The sequence below is a fragment of the Electrona antarctica genome (assembly GCF_951216825.1).
Source record: "Electrona antarctica genome assembly, chromosome: 15".
NCBI lineage: Eukaryota > Metazoa > Chordata > Actinopteri > Myctophiformes > Myctophidae > Electrona > Electrona antarctica.
The window spans coordinates 9,108,346-9,126,606 of record NC_136796.1 but is presented as its reverse complement, the minus strand read 5'-3'; the positions used below and the strand labels follow the sequence as shown (position 1 = coordinate 9,126,606).

The window sequence follows — 18,261 nt, the reverse complement described above, 5'->3', positions numbered from 1 at the left end:
CTCGGAGCGATTTTGATGAAAAACGAGCATTTGAAAAAAAGACGAAATCACTCCGAGACCATGGGCTATAGCCCATCATCTCGGAGTCATTTTCGTCTTTTTAAAAAATCCTCAAAAATGATGGAAAAAGGCATGCTATAGTATGCCGTTCGAGACCATGGGCTATAGCTCATCGTCTCGGAGTGATTTTGATGAAAAACGAGCATTTGAAAAAAAGACGAAATCACTTCGTCTTTTTTTCAAATCCTCAAAAATGATGGAAAACGCCATGCTATAGTATGCCGTTCGAGACCATGGGCTATAGCCCATCGTCTCGGAGTCATTTTCGTCTTTTTTAAAAATCCTCAAAAATGATGGAAAACGGCATGCTATAGTATGCCGTTCGAGACCATGGGCTATAGCCCATGGTCTCGGAGCGATTTTGATGAAAAACGAGCATTTGAAAAAAAGACGAAATCACTCCGAGACCATGGGCTATAGCCCATCGTCTCGGAGTCATTTTCGTCTTTTTTTCAAATCCTCAAAAATGATGGAAAACGGCATGCTATAGTATGCCGTTCGAGACCATGGGCTATAGCCCATGGTCTCGGAGCGATTTTGATGAAAAACGAGCATTTGAAAAAAAGACAAAATCACTCCGAGACCATGGGCTATAGCCCATCGTCTCGGAGTCATTTTCGTCTTTTTTTAAAATCCTCAAAAATGATGGAAAACGGCATGCTATAGTATGCCGTTCGAGCGATTTTGATGAAAAACGAGCATTTGAAAAAAAGACGAAATCACTCCGAGACCATGGGCTATAGCCCATCGTCTCGGAGTCATTTTCGTCTTTTTAAAAAATCCTCAAAAATGATGGAAAACGGCATGCTATAGTATGCCGTTCGAGACCATGGGCTATAGCCCATCGTCTCGGAGTGATTTTGATGAAAAACGAGCATTTGAAAAAAAGACGAAATCACTTCGTCTTTTTTTCAAATCCTCAAAAATGATGGAAAACGGCATGCTATAGTATGCCGTTCAAATGATGGAAAACGGCATGCTATAGTATGCCGTTCGAGACCATGGGCTATAGCCCATGGTCTCGGAGCGATTTTGATGAAAAACGAGCATTTGAAAAAAAGACGAAATCACTCCGAGACCATGGGCTATAGCCCATCGTCTCGGAGTGATTTTGATGAAAAACGAGCATTTGAAAAAAAGACGAAAATGACTCCGAGACGATGCGCTATAGCCCATGGTCTCGGATTCATTTTCGTCTTTTTTTAAAATCCTCAAAAATGATGGAAAACGGCATGCTATAGTATGCCGTTCGAGACCATGGGCTATAGCTCATGGTCTCGGAGTGATTTTGATGAAAAACGAGCATTTGAAAAAAAGACGAAATCACTCCGAGACCATGGGCTATAGCCCATCGTCTCGGAGTCATTTTTGTCTTTTTAAAAAATCCTCAAAAATGATGGAAAACGGCATGCTATAGTATGCCGTTCGAGACCATGGGCTATAGCCCATCGTCTCGGAGTGATTTTGATGAAAAACGAGCATTTGAAAAAAAGACGAAATCACTTCGTCTTTTTTTCAAATCCTCAAAAATGATGGAAAACGGCATGCTATAGTATGCCGTTCGAGACCATGGGCTATAGCCCATCGTCTCGGAGTCATTTTCGTCTTTTTAAAAAATCCTCAAAAATGATGGAAAACGGCATGCTATAGTATGCCGTTCGAGACCATAGGCTATAGCCCATGGTCTCGGAGCGATTTTGATGAAAAACGAGCATTTGAAAAAAAGACGAAATCACTCCGAGACCATGGGCTATAGCCCATCGTCTCGGAGTAATTTTCGTCTTTTTTTAAAATCCTCAAAAATGATGGAAAACGGCATGCTATAGTATGCCGTTCGAGACCATGGGCTATAGCCCATGGTCTCGGAGCGATTTTGATGAAAAACGAGCATTTGAAAAAAAGCCGAAATCACTCCAAGACCATGGGCTATAGCCCATCGTCTCGGAGTCATTTTCGTCTTTTTTTAAAATCCTCAAAAATGATGGAAAACGGCATGCTATAGTATGCCGTTCGAGACCATGGGCTATAGCCGATCGTCTCGGAGTGATTTTGATGAAAAACGAGCATTTGAAAAAAAGACGAAATCACTCCGAGACCATGGGCTATAGCCCATCGTCTCGGAGTCATTTTCGTCTTTTTTTTAAATCCTCAAAAATGATGGAAAACGGCATGCTATAGTATGCCGTTCGAGACCATGGGCTATAGCCCATGGTCTCGGAGCGATTTTGATGAAAAACGAGCATTTGAAAAAAAGACGAAATCACTCCGAGACCATGGGCTATAGCCCATCGTCTCGGAGTCATTTACGTCTTTTTAAAAAATCCTCAAAAATGATGGAAAACGGCATGCTATAGTATGCCGTTCGAGACCATGGGCTATAGCCCATGGTCTCGGAGCGATTTTGATGAAAAACGAGCATTTGAAAAAAAGACGAAATCACTCCGAGACCATGGGCTATAGCCCATCGTCTCGGAGTCATTTTCGTCTTTTTTAAAAATCCTCAAAAATGATGGAAAACGGCATGCTATAGTATGCCGTTCGAGACCATGGGCTATAGCCCATCGTCTCGGAGTGATTTTGATGAAAAACGAGCATTTGAAAAAAAGACGAAAATGACTCCGAGACCAGGGGCTATAGCCCATCGTCTCGTAGTCATTTTCGTCTTTTTTTTAAATCCTCAAAAATGATGGAAAACGGCATGCTATAGTATGCCGTTCGAGACCATGGGCTATAGCTCATGGTCTCGGAGCGATTTTGATGAAAAACGAGCATTTGAAAAAAAGACGAAATCACTCCGAGACCATGGGCTATAGCCCATCGTCTCGGAGTCATTTTCGTCTTTTTTTAAAATCCTCAAAAATGATGGAAAACGGCATGCTATAGTATGCCGTTCGAGACCATGGGCTATAGCCCATGGTCTCGGAGCGATTTTGATGAAAAACGAGCATTTGAAAAAAAGACGAAATCACTCCGAGACCATGGGCTATAGCCCATCGTCTCGGAGTCATTTTCGTCTTTTTTTAAAATCCTCAAAAATGATGGAAAACGGCATGCTATAGTATGCCGTTCGAGACCATGGGCTATAGCCCATGGTCTTGGAGCGATTTTGATGAAAAACGAGCATTTGAAAAAAAGACGAAATCACTCCGAGACCATGGGCTATAGCCCATCGTCTCGGAGTCATTTTCGTCTTTTTTTAAAATCCTCAAAAATGATGGAAAACGGCATGCTATAGTATGCCGTTCGAGCGATTTTGATGAAAAACGAGCATTTGAAAAAAAGACGAAATCACTCCGAGACCATGGGCTATAGCCCATCGTCTCGGAGTCATTTTCGTCTTTTTAAAAAATCCTCAAAAATGATGGAAAACGGCATGCTATAGTATGCCGTTCGAGACCATGGGCTATAGCCCATCGTCTCGGAGTGATTTTGATGAAAAACGAGCATTTGAAAAAAAGACGAAATCACTTCGTCTTTTTTTCAAATCCTCAAAAATGATGGAAAACTCCATGCTATAGTATGCCGTTCGAGACCATGGGCTATAGCCCATCGTCTCGGAGTCATTTTCGTCTTTTTTAAAAATCCTCAAAAATGATGGAAAACGGCATGCTATAGTATGCCGTTCGAGACCATGGGCTATAGCCCATGGTCTCGGAGCGATTTTGATGAAAAACGAGCATTTGAAAAAAAGACGAAATCACTCCGAGACCATGGGCTATAGCCCATCGTCTCGGAGTCATTTTCGTCTTTTTTTCAAATCCTCAAAAATGATGGAAAACGGCATGCTATAGTATGCCGTTCGAGACCATGGGCTATAGCCCATGGTCTCGGAGCGATTTTGATGAAAAACGAGCATTTGAAAAAAAGACGAAATCACTCCGAGACCATGGGCTATAGCCCATCGTCTCGGAGTCATTTTCGTCTTTTTTAAAAATCCTCAAAAATGATGGAAAACGGCATGCTATAGTATGCCGTTCGAGACCATGGGCTATAGCCCATCGTCTCGGAGTGATTTTGATGAAAAACGAGCATTTGAAAAAAAGACGAAAATGACTCCGAGACCAGGGGCTATAGCCCATCGTCTCGTAGTCATTTTCGTCTTTTTTTTAAATCCTCAAAAATGATGGAAAACGGCATGCTATAGTATGCCGTTCGAGACCATGGGCTATAGCTCATGGTCTCGGAGCGATTTTGATGAAAAACGAGCATTTGAAAAAAAGACGAAATCACTCCGAGACCATGGGCTATAGCCCATCGTCTCGGAGTCATTTTCGTCTTTTTTTAAAATCCTCAAAAATGATGGAAAACGGCATGCTATAGTATGCCGTTCGAGACCATGGGCTATAGCCCATGGTCTCGGAGCGATTTTGATGAAAAACGAGCATTTGAAAAAAAGACGAAATCACTCCGAGACCATGGGCTATAGCCCATCGTCTCGGAGTCATTTTCGTCTTTTTAAAAAATCCTCAAAAATGATGGAAAACGGCATGCTATAGTATGCCGTTCGAGACCATGGGCTATAGCCCATCGTCTCGGAGTGATTTTGATGAAAAACGAGCATTTGAAAAAAAGACGAAATCACTTCGTCTTTTTTTCAAATCCTCAAAAATGATGGAAAACGCCATGCTATAGTATGCCGTTCGAGACCATGGGCTATAGCCCATCGTCTCGGAGTCATTTTCGTCTTTTTAAAAAATCCTCAAAAATGATGGAAAACGGCATGCTATAGTATGCCGTTCGAGACCATGGGCTATAGCCCATGGTCTCGGAGCGATTTTGATGAAAAACGAGCATTTGAAAAAAAGACGAAATCACTCCGAGACCATGGGCTATAGCCCATCGTCTCGGAGTCATTTTCGTCTTTTTTTCAAATCCTCAAAAATGATGGAAAACGGCATGCTATAGTATGCCGTTCGAGACCATGGGCTATAGCCCATGGTCTCGGAGCGATTTTGATGAAAAACGAGCATTTGAAAAAAAGACGAAATCACTCCGAGACCATGGGCTATAGCCCATCGTCTCGGAGTCATTTTCGTCTTTTTTTAAAATCCTCAAAAATGATGGAAAACGGCATGCTATAGTATGCCGTTCGATCGATTTTGATGAAAAACGAGCATTTGAAAAAAAGACGAAATCACTCCGAGACCATGGGCTATAGCCCATCGTCTCGGAGTCATTTTCGTCTTTTTAAAAAATCCTCAAAAATGATGGAAAACGGCATGCTATAGTATGCCGTTCGAGACCATGGGCTATAGCCCATCGTCTCGGAGTGATTTTGATGAAAAACGAGCATTTGAAAAAAAGACGAAATCACTTCGTCTTTTTTTCAAATCCTCAAAAATGATGGAAAACGGCATGCTATAGTATGCCGTTCAAATGATGGAAAACGGCATGCTATAGTATGCCGTTCGAGACCATGGGCTATAGCCCATGGTCTCGGAGCGATTTTGATGAAAAACGAGCATTTGAAAAAAAGACGAAATCACTCCGAGACCATGGGCTATAGCCCATCGTCTCGGAGTCATTTTCGTCTTTTTAAAAAATCCTCAAAAATGATGGAAAACGGCATGCTATAGTATGCCGTTCGAGACCATGGGCTATAGCCCATGGTCTCGGAGCGATTTTGATGAAAAACGAGCATTTGAAAAAAAGACGAAATCACTCCGAGACCATGGGCTATAGCCCATCGTCTCGGAGTCATTTTCGTCTTTTTTTAAAATCCTCAAAAATGATGGAAAACGGCATGCTATAGTATGCCGTTCGAGACCATGGGCTATAGCCCATGGTCTCGGAGCGATTTTGATGAAAAACGAGCATTTGAAAAAAAGACGAAATCACTCCGAGACCATGGGCTGTAGCCCATCGTCTCGGAGTCATTTTCGTCTTTTTTTAAAATCCTCAAAAATGATGGAAAACGGCATGCTATAGTATGCCGTTCGAGACCATGGGCTATAGCCCATGGTCTCGGAGCGATTTTGATGAAAAACGAGCATTTGAAAAAAAGACGAAATCACTCCGAGACCATGGGCTATAGCCCATCGTCTCGGAGTCATTTTCGTCTTTTTTTTAAATCCTCAAAAATGATGGAAAACGGCATGCTATAGTATGCCGTTCGAGCGATTTTGATGAAAAACGAGCATTTGAAAAAAAGACGAAATCACTCCGAGACCATGGGCTATAGCCCATCGTCTCGGAGTCATTTTCGTCTTTTTAAAAAATCCTCAAAAATGATGGAAAACGGCATGCTATAGTATGCCGTTCGAGACCATGGGCTATAGCCCATCGTCTCGGAGTGATTTTGATGAAAAACGAGCATTTGAAAAAAAGACGAAATCACTTCGTCTTTTTTTCAAATCCTCAAAAATGATGGAAAACGCCATGCTATAGTATGCCGTTCGAGACCATGGGCTATAGCCCATCGTCTCGGAGTCATTTTCGTCTTTTTTAAAAATCCTCAAAAATGATGGAAAACGGCATGCTATAGTATGCCATTCGAGACCATGGGCTATAGCCCATGGTCTCGGAGCGATTTTGATGAAAAACGAGCATTTGAAAAAAAGACGAAATCACTCCGAGACCATGGGCTATAGCCCATCGTCTCGGAGTCATTTTCGTCTTTTTAAAAAATCCTCAAAAATGATGGAAAACGGCATGCTATAGTATGCCGTTCGAGACCATGGGCTATAGCCCATGGTCTCGGAGCGATTTTGATGAAAAACGAGCATTTGAAAAAAAGACGAAATCACTCCGAGACCATGGGCTATAGCCCATCGTCTCGGAGTCATTTTCGTCTTTTTAAAAAATCCTCAAAAATGATGGAAAACGGCATGCTATAGTATGCCGTTCGAGACCATGGGCTATAGCCCATCGTCTCGGAGTCATTTTCGTCTTTTTTTCAAATCCTCAAAAATGATGGAAAACGGCATGCTATAGTATGCCGTTCGAGACCATGGGCTATAGCCCATGGTCTCGGAGCGATTTTGATGAAAAACGAGCATTTGAAAAAAAGACGAAATCACTCCGAGACCATGGGCTATAGCCCATCGTCTCGGAGTCATTTTCGTCTTTTTAAAAAATCCTCAAAAATGATGGAAAACGGCATGCTATAGTATGCCGTTCGAGACCATGGGCTATAGCCCATCGTCTCGGAGTCATTTTCGTCTTTTTTTCAAATCCTCAAAAATGATGGAAAACGGCATGCTATAGTATGCCGTTCGAGACCATGGGCTATAGCCCATGGTCTCGGAGCGATTTTGATGAAAAACGAGCATTTGAAAAAAAGACGAAATCACTCCGAGACCATGGGCTATAGCCCATCGTCTCGGAGTCATTTTCGTCTTTTTTTAAAATCCTCAAAAATGATGGAAAACGGCATGCTATAGTAAGCCGTTCGAGACCATGGGCTATAGCCCATGGTCTCGGAGCGATTTTGATGAAAAACGACCATTTGAAAAAAAGACGAAATCACTCCGAGACCATGGGCTATAGCCCATCGTCTCGGAGTCATTTTCGTCTTTTTTTCAAATCCTCAAAAATGATGGAAATTGGCATGCTATAGTATGCCGTTCGAGACCATGGGCTACAGGGTGGCATTTTTCACGGTTTCGGAGGATTTGAAAAAAAGGTGAAAATCACTGAAAAGCGACAGGCTATAGCCCATGGTCTCGGAGCACATGCTATAGGGTGGCATTTTTCACGGTTTTCAGAGGATTTCAAAAAAAGGTGAAAATCACTGAAAAGCGACAGGCTATAGTCCATGGCCTCGGAGCACATGCTACAGGGTGGCATTTTTCACGGTTTCGGAGGATTTGAAAAAAAAGGTGAAAATCACTGAAAAGCGACAGGCTATAGTCCATGGTCTCGGAGCACATGCTACAGGGTGGCATTTTTCACGGTTTCGGAGGATTTGAAAAAAAGGTGAAGATCACTGAAAAGCGACAGGCTATAGTCCATGGTCTCGGAGCACATGCTACAGGGTGGCATTTTTCACGGTTTTGGAGGATTTGAAAAAAAGGTGAAAATCACTGAAAAGCGACAGGCTATAGTCCATGGTCTCGGAGAACATGCTACAGGGTGGCATTTTTCACGGTTTCGGAGGATTTGAAAAAAAGGTGAAAATCACTGAAAAGCGACAGGCTATAGTCCATGGTCTCGGTGCACATGCTACAGGGTGCCATTTTTCACGGTTTCGGAGGATTTGAAAAAAAGGTGAAAATCACTGAAAAGCGACAGGCTATAATCCATGGTCTCGGAGCACATGCTACAGGGTGCCATTTTTCACGGTTTCGGAGGATTTGAAAAAAAGGTGAAAATCACTGAAAAGCGACAGGCTATAGTTCATGGCCTCGGAGCACATGCTACAGGGTGGCATTTTTCACGGTTTCGGAGGATTTGAAAAAAAAGGTGAAAATCACTGAAAAGCGACAGGCTATAGTCCATGGTCTCGGAGCACATGCTACAGGGTGGCATTTTTCACGGTTTCGGAGGATTTGAAAAAAAGGTGAAGATCACTGAAAAGCGAAAGGCTATAGCCCATGGTCTCGGAAGGCATGTTATTTTTCACGATTTCGGAGGATTTGAAGAAAAGGTGAAAATCGCGGAAAAGCGAAAGGCAATAGCCCATGGTCTCGGAAGGCATGTTGTTTTTCACGATTTCGGAGGATTTGAAGAAAAGGTGAAAATCGCGGAAAAGCGAAAGGCTATAGCCCATGGTCTCGGAGGGCATGCCGGGCATGTCATTTCAGGGGATTTGAAAAAAAGGTGAAAATCGCGGAAAAGCGAAAGGCTATAGTCCATGGTCTCGGAGGGCATGCTATAGCATGTCGTTTTTCACGATTTCGGATGATTTGAAAAAAGGTGAAAATCGCGGAAAGTGAAAGTCTATAGCCCATGGTCTCGGAGGGCATGCTATAGCATGTCGTTTTTCACGATTTCGGAGGATTTGAAAAAAGGTGAAAATCGCGGAAAGCGAAAGTCTATAGCCCATTGTCTCGGAGGGCATGCTATAGCATGTCGTTTTTCACGATATCGGGGGATTTGAAAAAAAGTGAAAAAAGCGGAAAAGCGGAAGGCTATAGCCCATGGTCTCGGAGGGCATGCTATAGCATGTCGTTTTTCATGATTTTGGAGGATTTAAAAAAGATGAAAATCATGAAAAAACGACATGCTATAGTTCATGGTTTCGGAAGACGTACTGTAGTCTGTCGTTTTTCATGATTTTGGAGGATTTCAAGAAATTGAAGATTAATTCATCTATGAAAAGGCAACACAATGAGCAGAACATAAAAATAAACCATGTAGCCTAAATACAACAAATTGAGCAGGGCACTGCAGGGAGTTGAACCCCGTTCTAGTAAACCAGAAGTACCACAACCAGTGCCTTAGTTTTTGTTTTGTGGTCATTTAAAGGAGGATTTGAAAAAAGGTGAAATCGCGGAAAAGCGAAAGTCTATAGCCCATGGTCTCGGAGGGCATGCTATAGCATGTCGTTTTTCACGATTTCGGAGGATTTGAAGAAAAGGTGAAAATCGCGGAAAAGCGAAAGGCTATAGCCCATGGTCTCGGAGGGCATGCCGGGCATGTCATTTCAGGGGATTTGAAAAAAAGGTGAAAATCGCGGAAAAGCGAAAGGCTATAGTCCATGGTCTCGGAGGGCATGCTATAGCATGTCGTTTTTCACAATTTCGGATGATTTGAAAAAAGGTGAAAATCGCGGAAAGGGAAAGGCTATAGTCCATGGTCTCGGAGGGCATGCTATAGCATGTCGTTTTTCACAATTTCGGATGATTTGAAAAAAGGTGAAAATCACGGAAAAGCGAAAGGCTATAGCCCATGGTCTCGGAGGGCATGCTATAACATGTTGTTTTTCACGATATCGGGGGATTTGAAAAAAGGTGAAATCGCGGAAAAGCGAAAGGCTATAGCCCATGGTCTCGGAGGGCATGCTATAACATGTTGTTTTTCACGATATCGGGGGATTTGAAAAAAGGTGAAAATCACGGAAAAGCGAAAGGCTATAGCCCATGGTCTCGGAGGGCATGCTATAACATGTTGTTTTTCACGATATCGGGGGATTTGAAAAAAGGTGAAATCGCGGAAAAGCGAAAGGCTATAGCCCATGGTCTCGGAGGGCATGCCGTTTTTCACAATTTCGGAGGATTTGAAAAAAGGTGAAAATCGCGGAAAGCGAAAGTCTATAGCCCATGGTCTCGGAGGGCATGCTATAGCATGTCGTTTTTCACGATATCGGGGGATTTGAAAAAAAGTGAAAAAAGCGGAAAAGCGGAAGGCTATAGCCCATGGTCTCGGAGGGCATGCTATAGCATGTCGTTTTTCATGATTTTGGAGGATTTAAAAAAGATGAAAATCATGAAAAAACTACATGCTATAGTTCATGGTTTCGGAAGACGTACTATAGTCTGTCGTTTTTCATGATTTTGGAGGATTTCAAGAAATTGAAGATTAATTAAGGGAAAGGCTATAGCCCATGGTCTCGGGGGATTTGAAAAAAGGTGAAAATCACGGAAAAGCGAAAGGCTATAGCCCATGGTCTCGGAGGGCATGCTATAGCATGTTGTTTTTCACGATATCGGGGGATTTGAAAAAAGGTGAAAATCACGGAAAAGCGAAAGGCTATAGCCCATGGTCTCGGAGGGCATGCTATAGCATGTTGTTTTTCACGATATCGGGGGATTTGAAAAAAGGTGAAATCGCGGAAAAGCGAAAGGCTATATATAGCCCATGGTCTCGGAGGGCATGCCGTTTTTCACGATTTCGGAGGATTTGAAAAAAGGTGAAAATCGCGGAAAGTGAAAGTCTATAGCCCATGGTCTCGGAGGGCATGCTATAGCATGTCGTTTTTCACGATTTCGGAGGATTTGAAAAAAAGGTGAAAATCGCGGAAAGCGAAAGGCTATAGCCCATGGTCTCGGAGGGCATGCTATAGCATGTTGTTTTTCACGATATCGGGGGATTTGAAAAAAGGTGAAATCGCGGAAAAGCGAAAGGCTATAGCCCATGGTCTCGGAGGGCATGCCGTTTTTCACGATTTCGGAGGATTTGAAAAAAGGTGAAAATCGCGGAAAGTGAAAGTCTATAGCCCATGGTCTCGGAGGGCATGCTATAGCATGTCGTTTTTCACGATTTCGGAGGATTTGAAAAAAAGGTGAAAATCGCGGAAAGCGAAAGGCTATAGCCCATGGTCTCGGAGGGCATGCTATAGTATGTCATTTTTCATGATATCGGGGGATTTGAAAAAAAGTGAAAAAAGCGGAAAAGCGGAAGGCTATAGCCCATGGTCTCGGAGGGCATGCTATAGCATGTTGTTTTTCATGATTTTGGAGGATTTAAAAAAGATGAAAATCATGAAAAAACGACATGCTATAGTTCATGGTTTCGGGGGCGGCAGGCAGGCAGGCAATTGAAAATTGACGAAAAAGCGTGACGGAAAAGTGAGTCATTAAATGAGGAGGGGTCTCCACTGATATAAATGTCATTAAATGAGGGGAGGGGTCTCCACTGATATAAATGTCATTAAATGAGGGGAGGGGTCTCCACTGATATAAATGTCATTAAATGAGGGGTCTCAACTGATATAAATGTCATTAAATGAGGAGGGGTCTCCACTGATATAAATGTCATTAAATGAGGAGGGGTCTCCACTGATATAAATGTCATTAAATGAGGAGGGGTCTCCACTGATATAAATGTCATTAAATGAGGAGGGGTCTCCACTGATATAAATGTCATTAAATGAGGGGAGGGGTCTCCACTGATATAAATGTCATTAAATGAGGGGAGGGGTCTCCACTGATATAAATGTCATTAAATGAGGGGTCTCCACTGATATAAATGTCATTAAATGAGGAGGGGTCTCCACTGATATGAATGTCATTAAATGAGGAGGGGTCTCCACTGATATAAATGTCATTAAATGAGGAGGGGTCTCCACTGATATAAATGTCATTAAATGAGGAGGGGTCTCCACTGATATAAATGTCATTAAATGAGGAGGGGTCTCCACTGATATGAATGTCATTAAATGAGGAGGGGTCTCCACTGATATAAATGTCATTAAATGAGGAGGGGTCTCCACTGATATAAATGTCATTAAATGAGGGGTCTCCACTGATATAAATGTCATTAAATGAGGAGGGGTCTCCACTGATATAAATGTCATTACATGAGGAGGGGTCTCCACTGATATGAATGTCATTAAATGAGGAGGGGTCTCCACTGATATAAATGTCATTAAATGAGGAGGGGTCTCCACTGATATAAATGTCATTAAATGAGGAGGGGTCTCCACTGATATAAATGTCATTAAATGAGGGGAGGGGTCTCCACTGATATAAATGTAATTAAATGAGGAGGGGTCTCCACTGATATAAATATCATTAAATGAGGGGTCTCCACTGATATAAATGTCATTAAATGAGGAGGGGTCTCCACTGATATAAATGTCATTAAATGAGGAGGGGTCTCCACTGATATAAATGTCATTAAATGAGGAGGGGTCTCCACTGATATGAATGTCATTAAATGAGGAGGGGTCTCCACTGATATAAATGTAATTAAATGAGGAGGGGTCTCCACTGATATAAATGTCATTAAATGAGGGGTCTCCACTGATATAAATGTCATTAAATGAAGAGGGGTCTCCACTGATATAAATGTCATTACATGAGGAGGGGTCTCCACTGATATAAATGTCATTAAATGAGGGGTCTCCACTGATATAAATGTCATTAAATGAGGGGTCTCCACTGATATAAATGTCATTAAATGAAGAGGGGTCTCCACTGATATAAATGTCATTACATGAGGAGGGGTCTCCACTGATATAAATGTCATTACATGAGGAGGGGTCTCCACTGATATGAATGTCATTAAATGAGGAGGGGTCTCCACTGATATTAATGTCATTAAATGAGGAGTGGCGGCAGGCAAGCAGGCAATTGAAAATTGACGAAAAAGCGTGACGGAAAAGTGTGACGGAAAAGCGTGACGGAAGGTCTCCACTGATATAAATGTCATTAAATGAGGAGGGGTCTCCTATGATATAAATGTCATTAAATGAGGTGAGGGGTCTCCACTGATATAAATGTCATTAAATGAGGAGGGGTCTCCACTGATATAAATGTCATTAAATGAGGAGGGGTCTCCACTGATATAAATGTCATTAAATGAGGAGGGGTCTCCACTGATATAAATGTCATTAAATGAGGAGGGGTCTCCACTGATATAAACGTCATTAAATGAGGAGGGGTCTCCACTGATATAAATGTCATTAAATGAGGAGGGGTCTCAACTGATATAAATGTCATTAAATGAGGAGGGGTCTCCACTGATATAAACGTCATTAAATGAGGAGGGGTCTCCACTGATATAAATGTCATTAAATGAGGAGGGGTCTCCACTGATATAAATGTCATTAAATGAGGAGGGGTCTCCACTGATATAAATGTCATTAAATGAGGAGGGGTCTCCACAGATATAAATGTCATTAAATGAGGGGTCTCCACTGATATAAATGTCATTAAATGAGGAGGGGTCTCCACTGATATAAACGTCATTAAATGAGGAGGGGTCTCCACTGATATAAATGTCATTAAATGAGGAGGGGTCTCCACTGATATGAATGTCATTAAATGAGGAGGGGTCTCCACTGATATAAATGTCATTAAATGAGGAGGGGTCTCCACTGATATAAATGTCATTAAATGAAGAGGGGTCTCCACTGATATAAATGTCATTACATGAGGAGGGGTCTCCACTGATATAAATGTCATTACATGAGGAGGGGTCTCCACTGATATGAATGTCATTAAATGAGGAGGGGTCTCCACTGATATTAATGTCATTAAATGAGGAGTGGCGGCAGGCAAGCAGGCAATTGAAAATTGACGAAAAAGCGTGACGGAAAAGTGTGACGGAAAAGCGTGACGGAAGGTCTCCACTGATATAAATGTCATTAAATGAGGAGGGGTCTCCTATGATATAAATGTCATTAAATGAGGTGAGGGGTCTCCACTGATATAAATGTCATTAAATGAGGAGGGGTCTCCACTGATATAAATGTCATTAAATGAGGAGGGGTCTCCACTGATATAAATGTCATTAAATGAGGAGGGGTCTCCACTGATATAAATGTCATTAAATGAGGAGGGGTCTCCACTGATATAAACGTCATTAAATGAGGAGGGGTCTCCACTGATATAAATGTCATTAAATGAGGAGGGGTCTCAACTGATATAAATGTCATTAAATGAGGAGGGGTCTCCACTGATATAAACGTCATTAAATGAGGAGGGGTCTCCACTGATATAAATGTCATTAAATGAGGAGGGGTCTCCACTGATATAAATGTCATTAAATGAGGAGGGGTCTCCACTGATATAAATGTCATTAAATGAGGAGGGGTCTCCACAGATATAAATGTCATTAAATGAGGGGTCTCCACTGATATAAATGTCATTAAATGAGGAGGGGTCTCCACTGATATAAACGTCATTAAATGAGGAGGGGTCTCCACTGATATAAATGTCATTAAATGAGGAGGGGTCTCCACTGATATGAATGTCATTAAATGAGGAGGGGTCTCCACTGATATAAATGTCATTAAATGAGGAGGGGTCTCCACTGATATAAATGTCATTAAATGAGGAGGGGTCTCCACTGATATAAATGTCATTAAATGAGGAGGGGTCTCCACTGATATGAATGTCATTAAATGAGGAGGGGTCTCCACTGATATAAATGTCATTAAATGAGGAGGGGTCTCCACTGATATAAATGTCATTACATGAGGAGGGGTCTCCACTGATATAAATGTCATTAAATGAGGAGGGGTCGCCACTGATATAAATGTCATTAAATGACATTTATATCAGTGGAGACCCCTCCTCACCGGCACTTTCTAGTACTATTAGTAGTAGCCGCCTAGCCGGTAGTGAACATTCAATTCAATTCAGTTCAATGGAGCTTTATTGGCATGAGAAAACATATGTTTCCATTGCCAAAGCAAGTGTCAAAATAACAGAGCTATGTCACATTGCGGCGTTAATCGTTATACATGTTATAACAGGGTATAGGCCTAAAGCTTTTTTTTTAACAAATAGCATTTTTGCCCTCACTTTGGGACAACTAGCAGCATTTTTTTCCGTCAAGACTATTTAAATAGTATACAACAATCAGATTTAAGAACGCACGTGTGGGCGGCGCTTACGTCACGGTCACATATGGACACAGATCCCCAATTTAGCAGCGATCTCAGTGGTCTAGCCATTCGCCTCAAAATCCATGCTCCACGAGTTCAAATCCCAACGATAGTTATTTTTCTAACAACCACGGACTACTTTTTTACTATAGTTTTCCGGCCACCAACTCCTTTTTTTGTGAGGTTAGGGTTAGTGTTAGTTTGACATGAATTAGGGCTACAGACTCCCATTTAATGGCATTTCTATCTCTGGGACCCCCAATTTATATTGTGTAAAATCAATATAAATTTAACTAAGAGTAATGTGTGTAACCTTGATGCGTTAATCTGATGACATGTAGCCTTTATCTGCTGTAATGCCAAGCTGTGAATATTTATTGGTACTGTGATATTTTGTAAAATTGTGGAAATGCAATAAAATACTTTAAAATGTTAACTCTTATGCACAGTTGACTCGGCCTCATTTAGATCCATCATAGTCCATCAAAATACCTGTGATGTCCAGTGTCAGGCTGCCTCCAATCTGAGAACCATCGGCAAATAAAGGAAAGACAGCGCCAATATCCTGCAATTATTAATAATTATTCATTAATTGGAGAGTTCATATTCCAATTCATTGGATTCAGTTCTAAAAGAAGCTGGCTAAACAGATTGCGACCTACCACAACAGTCTTCTCGTTTGTCACTGCTCTGACAGTGTGTTCCCTTGCGATTACAAGTCAAATGGCTTCAACAGAGAATTGCTGATGAAATTAATCCTAGTACAGACAATCTAATTTGATCTACGAAGATAATTGTTTGTAATATAGGCCTATAGTATGTCAATAATGTTGAATTTCTAATAATAAATCTTCTCTTCTGGGGGTCCCTGGTACAAGAAATTTTCAGATGGGGTCCGTGGCCAAATGTACATATGGCCTACATTAATTTAGGGGTCCTTGACATGAAAAGGTTTGAGAAGCACTGATTTACAGCACCCATAAGCTTCAGCCACATGCAATGTCTGCTGGTGAACACTAGATGACAGAAAAACATCGGTTTTCAAGTCTGTCCATGACATGTCACTACTAACAATTTAGGCATTTAGCAGACGCTCTTAATCCAGAGCGAGTTACAGTAAGCAAGAACAAAAAACATGGTAATACATCAAATACATAAAGCGCTGGTTTTATTAGTCCCATCTATAAACACAGTGGTAACAATGACAGTTTATACAGTATACAATCAAAATAACCACACATTAAATTCATTTTATAGTTCACAGCAATGTCAGTCATTTAACATTTTAACAGGTTTTAACAGGTTTATCCAACCAGCTACAGTATAAATCTAACAATTATTGGCCATTCTCATACAGGAGAGTTTATTGTCATTACAATGACAAAGCAAAGCAAAGCAAAGTTCTTTGTTTACCCAGGGTAAGTGGACTAAGCTCGAGATGCTTGTTTACAGCCACGCCCTGCTCATAGAACATTTCATGGTTGGGGTTCAATGCCTTGCTCAAGGGCACTTCAGCGGTGGTAATTTTAACGTGCCGGTCCGGGGATTCGAACTGGCGACCTTCCGGTATCAAGACCACTCCGCAAACCGTTCGGCCACCGCTGCCCAATCATGAAATCCCTGAAGCAGTCATTTGATAACTTTCTAAACATCACAATTGCATAACATTGTTTCCCTGTGCTTGTCCATGCAAACTGTTAATAAAGTATTCAATCAATCGATGGAATAAATGCGTTCAACAAGAAGAGGAGGAATTTGTCTAAGTAATATTGTTGCAAAAAATAAAATACTAGTAGCCTACTACTACATGTAATATTAATAAAAAGTATGAAAATCGCAGTGACAGACCAAAACCATCCAAACAATGAGGCAACCAGGAAAAAAACGATCATGTACTGGTCTGGAATTGATTAGTGATTAGTGAGGTCACCCAGTGACGAACCGACTAGTAGTGGATTAATCCTTTTTTTTATGGGTTTTTTTGTGGCTTTCGCCTTTATTTTATATTTTTTATGGAGGGACAGACAGTAGGCTGACAGGAAATGGGGAGAGAGATGGGGGGATGACATGCAGTAAAGGCCGTCGGGATCGGGAGTCGAACCCGCGGCACACTGCCAGACTGGATTACCAGCCAAGGTGCCTGGACCGCTGAGCCACGGCCCAGGCCGTAGTGGATTAATCCTTGCCCGTTTTTAACCCCATGCCATCAGGATTTGATTATGTCATCGCCAGCTAAACATCGAAAAACCACCGATCATTAGTCACATATTTTCTATACCCACCTCCCCATCCCCATGAGCATCATTTCCTTTGCAGGTAATGTACAACATAATCATTCAGCATTTTGTAAAAAAAAAAAAGGGGAAAAAAAGATGTTGACAAAAGAATGTTGACCATCTTATCATGCCATTTAATCAAGCTCACGGAATCTTACTTGAAATTGACTGAACAACGCAGAATCATTTCATGTAGCAATGTTCAATGACAAGTTTCAAGACTTCAAATCATCAGTTCATTGGGCATCAATGTCTGCTGCGTGCCGTGAATACACACATGCCCCTCCCTCCCTGCCTCAGCACATGGAGTCCTCCCTGCCTCAGCACATGGAGTCCTCCCTGCCTCAGCACATGGAGCCCTCCCTGCCTCAGCACATGGAGCCCTCCCTGCCTCAGCACATGGAGCCCTCCCTGCCTCCCTGCCTCAGCACATGGAGTCCTCCATGCCTCCCTGCCTCAGCACATGGAGCCCTCCATGCCTCCCTGCCTCGCTGCCTCAGCACATGGAGTCCTCCCTGCCTCAGCACATGGAGTCCTCCCTGCCTCAGCACATGGAGTCCTCCCTGCCTCAGCACATGGAGTCCTCCCTGCCTCCCTGCCTCAGCACATGGAGTCCTCCCTGCCTCAGCACATGGAGTCCTCCCTGCCTCAGCACATGGAGTCCTCCCTGCCTCAGCACATGGAGTCCTCCCTGCATCAGCACATGGA

General features: G+C 42.2%; 1 protein-coding gene across 1 annotated transcript in view; it reads right to left on the bottom strand.

Moving 5' to 3' along the window:
• LOC306939033 (uncharacterized protein) overlaps positions 1 to 18,261 on the bottom strand; it is a 584,972-nt gene that overhangs the window by 527,625 nt on the left and 39,086 nt on the right. The gene's annotated exons all lie outside the window — the stretch shown is intronic.